The sequence below is a fragment of the Chelonoidis abingdonii genome, chromosome 3, assembly GCF_003597395.2.
Source record: "Chelonoidis abingdonii isolate Lonesome George chromosome 3, CheloAbing_2.0, whole genome shotgun sequence".
NCBI classification, from domain to species: Eukaryota; Metazoa; Chordata; order Testudines; family Testudinidae; genus Chelonoidis; species Chelonoidis abingdonii.
Genome location: NC_133771.1, coordinates 180639969 through 180648372, shown reverse-complemented (window position 1 = coordinate 180648372; position 8404 = coordinate 180639969).

Genomic DNA, 8404 nt, shown 5'->3' with positions numbered 1-8404 from the left:
GAGAAAATACATGGTACCCTCCAAGGGGTATGAGTATCTCTACATACACCCACCTCCTTGGTCCCTAGTAGTTCAATCAGTAAACGAGAGGGAGCGTCATGGCCAGCAAGCTCCTGCTCCCAAGTCCAAGGAGGCTAGGCGCATGGACCTCCTAGGCCGCAAAATATATTTGGCTGGGGGCCTTCAGCTTAGGGTGGCAAACCAGCAAGCCCTCCTAAGTAGGTATAACTATAACTCGTGGACGTCCTTGGGGAAGTTTACGGAGCTTCTTCCCCAGGAGTACCGCCAGGAATTTGCGGCCCTGCTTGAGGAGGGTAAGAAGGTGACGAGAACCTCCCTCCAAGCTTCTCTTGATGCAGCAGACTCTGTGGCCAGGAGTCTGGCATCAGGAGTGACGATGAGGTGTATTTCCTGGCTCCAGGTATCAGGCCTTCCTCCTGAATTACAACAAACTATTCAGGACTTGCCCTTTGAAAGCCAGGGGCTCTTCTCAGACAAGACTGATTCCAGATTACAAAGTCTGAAGGACAATCGCGTAATAATGCGCTTGCTGGGGATGCAAACACCAGTGACCCAACGCAGGACCTTCCGGCCCCAGCATCACCGTACTTACCCCCCGCCTAGGCCATGACAGGACTTCAGCAGAAGGCGTGGCCAAGGGAATCCATGGAAGCAGTCTGGCCCCCAAGTGATAAGGTCTTCTTCACCATATCAGCAAAAGTTTTTATGCCAGATTTCTGGACTGGTCTGAAGAAGCTACGTGTCCCTTCAGAATCAAATGCACCTCTCACAAATCTCTCCATTTGTTCTTCATCAGCATCTGCTGTTTTCAGTAAAGCCTCTTGTACATCTGATGTTCCATGCAGTACAGTAGATAGGTTGATAAGCACCTCTGGATATGAATCAGTGTCAAATGGGTTTTCATATTGTTGATGACAGGGTTGGTAAGAACTGTAACAAGGTCTGCATCCTCTTCCAACGCAGAGACAAGGACTTGTTTTTGGACTTTGTCTTACCACTTCTTATAGCTTTTGCATATTCATAATATGAAGCTGTATATTGTCACCTCTAACACAAATACGGACCTGCACATAAGTGTCACTGTATTGAAAAGCTAATTTCTAAAATATTTCAAAGGCAGTACTGAATGCATTGGCAATTACTAATTAAAACCTGCAGCCTAGATGCTACATCGAATATACAAAAACTTACAAATGGAGAAACATTACAGTGGGAATTCACCTACATTTAAATCTATCCACTATGCAGTACAAACTATTGGCATGCATTCGACTGCTACTTGTGCACAGCTTTCTGTATGAGACTGATCTAGTCAGCAAATTTCAGCTGAAAATATAGAAGGCTATTATCACTTGTGAGATACTTTGACAATTAACAATATGTGATATAAAACATTTTATGTTAGTATATTGCAAAATGTAGATATTTGCCATTTTTGTAACATGCTAAATAGCTTCATCATTTCTAAAAGAAAAAAAAACTTGCCCATGCAAAACTAATAATATTTTAATACATGTTGTTTGGTAGCTTTGACCAATAACCACCACATTAAGGTGTTGAAATTAACTGAAAAAGTAAAAACCATCATCATAGTCATGTTGCAGTGTTATTAGAACTGTGCAAGATATGACACTTTCTCATTTGGGGTACCAATGTTTCACGTAACCTACAGGCTTATGGCTACAACTGACAGTTCCACATCATACTTCACCTAAATGTACATAAAATAAGCTTTCAAATGATATATGATGTAGGTGTGTGTAGGTTGTTTGTGTACATTAAATGACAAAAATATGGCTCTTTTTGGAGAATTGCCACGTCTAGAAGAGCACTTCCATATTTCTGGCTTCCTCCAGTAAGGATCACACCCAGGAGACATACAGCACAGACCAGACCCTGTGATTCCCTGACAAGGGGTAAAGCAAGTATCTCCCATGATGTAGCTTACCCCAGATTAATAGTTCTTCTATGCTAGGGGCTTGTACTGGTGCAGCTACCTCAGTGGCTACCTACTGATGGCTGAAATTGGGGGAAATCCACAATGTAAACAAGACCTAAATCAACATTAATTTAGATAGGTTCCCTCCTTATCCATGATGTGTAAACTATGCTGAGAGAGAACTGTAGGGCACAGCTGCGCCAGAGCTATGTAGTAGAAGTAGCAGAAAGCTGTGATGAGTGGATTCTGCATGCTGAACTTCCCATCCACTCCACAGGGGAAAAAGCCTCACTCTTCCTCTTACAATGATAGAGTGATGAATAGGAGGGTCCCCAAACGCAGATTTTCTGTCCTTTTGTCGGAATAACCTGAACAGGCACTTTTGTGGTCCCCAAGAATATCTTATGACTCGGGGTGGGCAACCTATGGCAGACGTGCTGAAGGCGGCACATGAGCTGATTTTCAGTGGCACTCACCCTGCCCGGGTCCTGACCACCGGTCCAGGGGGCTCTGCATTTTAATTTAATTTTAAATGAAGTTTCTTAAACATTTTAAAAACCTTATTTACTTTACATACAACAATAGTTTAATTATATATTATAGACTTATAGAAAGAGGGATCTTCTAAAAATGTTAAAACGTATTACCAGCACGTGAAACTTTAAATTAGCATGAATAAATGAAGACTTGGCATATCGCTTCTAAAAGGTTGCCAACCCCTGTTATAACTCATTTATTTAGTTAGCAGATATATTTAAATAGAGGGTGCCCACATTAATGTAGATGTTTCACTGGCAGTCAAATTCTACTTGATTCATAATGAATGCCAATGTTTGCAATTATCACTTAGTATGTTTCCTTTAAGTCTTTTAAAATCTGTGATATTTTTATTTTTCAAGATGCAAAAAGAGTGACACTAATGTGGAATGGAGTCCCCCCCTCCTCTCCTGCCTTCTCCCACACTCCAACAGAATGAGTAGTTCAGTCATTTTCTAAACCCAGAGCACCAAATTCTATCCTGATTTACGTTGCATTAAAGCCAGTGATAGTCAATACTATGTAGCTCCAAACAAGGAGGACTGCAACTAGAACATTCCCAAGGAGAAAAACTGCTGCTGAAGTTTCCTGCACAACATCAGATTGGAGTCTGAAAGGAATTTTTCAGCTGTTTTTCACCAGAGCTTCTCCCATGGCTTCCAAGGATGTTGCTAAGGTCACACTTTCAAGTTATTCCAAAAATTCTTTAGTGCTCTGCGGTTTTCTAGGATGTTTAAATCTGATTAGCAAAGAAGAAACAAACCCATGGAGGGAAATATTCTAACCTATACATGTACTTCTGCTGCTCCTATTCTAACAGTGGCATTGGCACGATGTCTCTTTTAGTAGCAACAAATTGCCCTTTTACTCTTATATTTTCAGAAAAGAATAGACTCCCATAGCCACAAACACGATTCTAGGGGGAAAAAAAATCAACGTCTTATTTTTTTCCTAGTAGTTAACTATGTGACTGTACTTGTTTTACTTGCTAGCCTTTATATATCAAAAAGGTTTTGTTTAGGGAAGGTGTGTAGGAGTTCTTGGCATTGTTTTTTATATGTCTACATGTTTTGTGAAATGCTGGTGGAAACTTATTTTAATATTAATTGAATCGTATTTGATGTAAGGCTTTAAATGGGCAGCAAAAAATATGTTAATTAACGTCTAAAACCCAAACTTTGATTCAAAGGTATTTAAAATTCCAAGGCATGTTCAAATATGGATGAAACACCAGAGCACATGTGTGATAATGCACTGAGGATTTACACATAAACTTTACATTATTGTTTACACATTCACACTGATTTGAAGCAGAGTGAGAAGACTACAGCGGCCATGTTATCGCACTCAGGCCTTGGCTACACTTGGAGGTGTGCAGCGCTGGGCATTACAGCTGTCTTCGTACAGCTGTGTAGGGAAAGCGCTGCAGTGTGGCCACACTGACAGCTACCAGCGCTGCAGTGTGGCCACATTTGCAGCATTTGCAGCTCTGTTGGGAGTGGTGCATTGTGGGCAGCTATCCCAGCGTTCAAGTGGCTGCAACGTGCTTTTCAAAAGAGGGGGGTGGGGTGGAGTGTGACAGGGAGCGTGGGGGAGACAGAGAGAGTGGATTTTTGGAGCTGACACTGTGTCAGCTCCCTGCCTTGCAAGTTCTAAGTACTGGAAGATACACAGCACCTACCTTCAATCATTTTAAAAGTTTCGACCCCTTCCCCTACCCCTCTCTTATTCACTAAATGCAAATTATGCACTCCTAAATAGCCTTCAGACCACATAAGCAGCTGCTCCAACACGGACTCCCCCCTCGTCCTCCGTCGTGTGGCTTCTCTACTCAAGCAAACAGCTGTGAACATTCCAAAGCAATTCCCCTGCCTGCCTCTTCTCGAGCAAACAGGAGCTGTGTTTGTTTTTTAGATAAGCAGCTCCGGGAGCCCGGAGTTCAGCCACTCTTCCGGTTTGTTGTGAACAGGCATTCTGGGATACCTCCTAATACCCTGGAGACCAATTACAGCGCTTTTGGTGGCCACACTTGCGGAGCAGCGCTGCATCACCAGCGCTGCAATCCTTATACCCGAGGCAGAGCAGGAGTACAACCAGTGCTGCAGCCAGGGAGATGCAGCGCTGTATGTGCCCTGCAAGTGTGGACGGTGAGTATGTTGCAGCGCTGGTGGTGGGTTTACAGTGCTGCAACTCTCTAGTGTAGCCAAGCCCTCAGAGCAGGTGAAGGGATGAACTATGCTATACTGGGAGGAGTTTGTTAGACCCCTACCCAAAAGACTGATACATCCATTGTCTGTGCATAGGCAGGAAAAATCTTTAAGGGGTGAAAATGACAGGTTCATATCACTTCCTTTAATATTTCCTTGTACTGTGTTTGGACATTCCTGTATAGCAGCCTTTGATGTTTCTTTGGAGTGTGTTTTGATGTTGAATTAAACTCCCTGTCCCAGCAGAAAGTTTGCTTGGTTCACTTGATGACAAAGACCAGGTTAACCATGTAAGTGTCAGCCTTACACAAGGTACAAAATGGTGAGTCCCTACTCCCTACCCTGGAAAGCTTAAATTTGAAAAGTCAAAGAGTAGACAGGCTGCCTTGGAAAGCCCAGAGGAGGGAATAACTAGGATTTTGAAACTGCTGTTATTAAATATTTACTTGTCATCTCATTGGCATCACAGGAGAAATGAGGCTTTTGGAAGAGAGGGTAGTGGCTTTGGGGTAATGTAACTGGGAGGCTCTTCGCATAGAGGTCACCTGGGAAAAAGGTATAAAAAGACTGTTATGGAAAAAGCAAATTGAGCAGGGCATTGATGCTGGCATTAGTGATGGTGCACTGGGGCTGCTGAGATAAGAGATGCAGGCTGGGGTGGCAACGCCCATAATCCTATAAACATTACACAAAATAGCTGGAAGCGTAAGGGCAAGTGCTGGATTCTTTTCCTGTTTCAAGGCACATTAACTGAATTATCTCATGAACCATGAGCTCCTTGGTATTCTTTGGAAGTTTCTCATATATTGGCAGGTCTGACTTGATCATTATTATTTATTTTGTTTGCTAGTATTATTGTAACACATAGGGTATGTCTATGCTGCAATTAAACACCCACCGCAGGCCTGTGCCAGCTAACTTGGGCCTGCAGGGCTCAGACGAAGGGTATGGACACATGGGCTCAGATTGGAGCCTGGGGTCCAGGACCCCATGAGAGGGGAGGGTCCCAGAGCTTGGGCTCCAGGGAGACCCCAATGTCTACACCACAATTAAACAATCCCTGAGCCTGAGTCTCAGTCAGCTGGCACAGGGCAGCCGCAGGTTTTTAATTGCTGCGTAGACATAGCGATAGAGACCCTAGTCAGGGATTAAGATCCTTTGTGCTTCTTTTGGGAGACTAAGCTCTGAGACTGACTTAAAATGTGCCTGGGCATTTAAAGGTCAATGTGTGGTGTTGTGCTGGTCCAGTCATACTAGGAAACATCTTGTAGGCTGCTTGATTCCTGGAAAGGCTTTTGTAACTGATACTGAAGACAGCCAGAAGCCTTCTGATCCAGCTGGCAAGCGGAACCTCTCTACAGAGCCTGGATGTCAGAAATGGAGATTCAAGTGGCAACGTCACTGCAGTGACTGGCTGTCATTGGGATAAAGAGCAACTTTCTCACTGAAATCTGAGTTGTTGTAGACATGTGTGGTCTGACTTGCAGAGGAAGTGGTGGTAGTGGTGGGAACCAGAGTCTAGTACCAAATGGGTACATACAACAGGAGCCATCTTCTGGGTTTTGCAGTTAGTTCTGGAAATAAAATAAGGGCGAACACAGCAGGGTAAGATAGGGTTACATTTGATATGCAGTGCTTGGAAACAAGAGGCAAGTCCCAATTTGTGTCCAGCTGCTTACGGATTACCACCCAACATGGTATTATCATTCTACCCTCAGGGAGCTTATCTTATGAAAAGAGTTATTGATGGCTGATCTCAACATTTTTCAGGCCTGAGCTCATTGTTGAGATCTACCCAAAGCTTTTCTGATTTCAAAGTAAAATATTTTTCATTTTTGTTTTTTTTCCCCCTATTACAGGCACAGAAGCAACTCATCAGCCAGTACCCCGTTGTGGGTTGATATGGGGTGATGAGCCTTCTGTCTCTTCTGGGGCCTAGCCTCCAGCCAGCTCACTTAAAAGTGTGGAGTCTGCTTCTGGGGTAGCCAAGTCCAGCTGTAACTGGTCAGGCCCCAGCTGGCTTCCCCTAGCTGTCCTCTTCTGAGTCCCTTTGCCTAGCTGCCCTGGGCTAGCAGCAAAGTCCTGCTAAATCAGAGACTCACCCTCTTTTTCTATAGAGCTGCAGATTCCAGGGCTTCTCCCTGGTCCCTCAGTAGAACCCCAAAATTCCAAGACAACTAAATTCTACCAAAACATCTTTCACCTCTCTCTGGGCTTGAGCCTCTCATCCTCTTGGGCTCAGTCAACTCTCATCCTGGTTCAGAAAATTCTCCCAGTCCCCCTTCCTGGAGCTGGGCTTGTGCTTCATATGTTTTTTTCTTAAACAGGAGCCACCCAGCTCTGGCCCCCTTTCCTAATTAATCCTAAAAAAGAAAGGATGGTCAACTGACCAGCCTCCTCCTGCTACTGTTTACTCAGTGATAAGGAAAGAGGCAGCATTATACTGGTCCCCTTGTCCCAGCACATCCCTGATTGGTTGAGTAAGAGGGGAGCCTTGACCCATCCTCTCTGCAAGACTCTTGGTCTTGGGCCTTTAAAGATACAGTTACAGGGTTTTCTCCCAAGCCCCACTTAATCCTGTTACTGCTTTTCTCTGTCAGTAACTCCTAGGACTTCATATATATACTGCACCTTTCAAACTTTAAGGGGCAAGCCATGTGACAGGGTAGGCTCACCACTAGGCACCGCTGCCTTAAAGGAAGACTATCCTGTCACATTCCCTTTTGCTCAGAATCTAAATTCTGATATAAATCATCTTTTTAAAGCTTTCTATGCAGAGAACTGAGTGGCTATGGACAAATATTTTTAATACAAGTGATTTTATTGAATTTGTAAGAAGTTATAATTTCAGTTACATACGGTGAATCAACCTGTTTTTTCATGCCTGATGGGTCAACCATTCTAGTCCAATTAATTAACTGAATGTCATATTCCATCCTATTGAGCAAGGTCATTTAATCATCCGCTCAGCTCAGAGCATCAGAGCTGGGATATCTGTCATTTGAAGAGTAATTCTGCATCTTTTGTGGAGACAAAGGTTTTTAGATTTAGAAAGGATTTTAGAAGTGTTCATACCCAAGGTAAAACAAATCTGGCCTAGTCTACACTACGCGTTTATACCGATTTTAGCAGAGTTAAACCGATTTAATGCTGCACCCGTCCACACAACGAGGCCCTTTATATCGATATAAAGGGCTCTTTAAACTGGTTTCTGTAATCCTCCCCGATGAGAGGAGTAGCGTTGAACATTCGTATTACCATATCGGATTAGGGTTAGTATGGCTGCCAATCGACTGGTTATGGCTCCAGCGGTATCTCACAGGCAGCACTGTGACCGCCTCTGACAGCAATCTGAACTCAGATGCAGTGGCCAGGTAGACAGGAAAACCCCGCGAACTTTTGAATTTCATTTCCTGTTTGGCCAGTGTGGAGAGCTCACCAGCACAGGGTGACCATGCAGAGTTCATCAGCACAGGTAAACATGCAGTCTCCTGAGAATCGAAAAGAGCTCCGCATGGACCGCACGGGAGGTACTGGATCTGATCGCTATATGGGGAGAGGTTCTGTGCTAACAGAACTCCGTTCCAAAAGACGAAATGAAAAACATTTGAAAAAAATTCCAAGGCTATGATGGAGAAACGCACACCAGGGACTCAGTGCAGTGCAGAGTGAGAGTTAGAGAGCTCAGACAAGCTCCAGA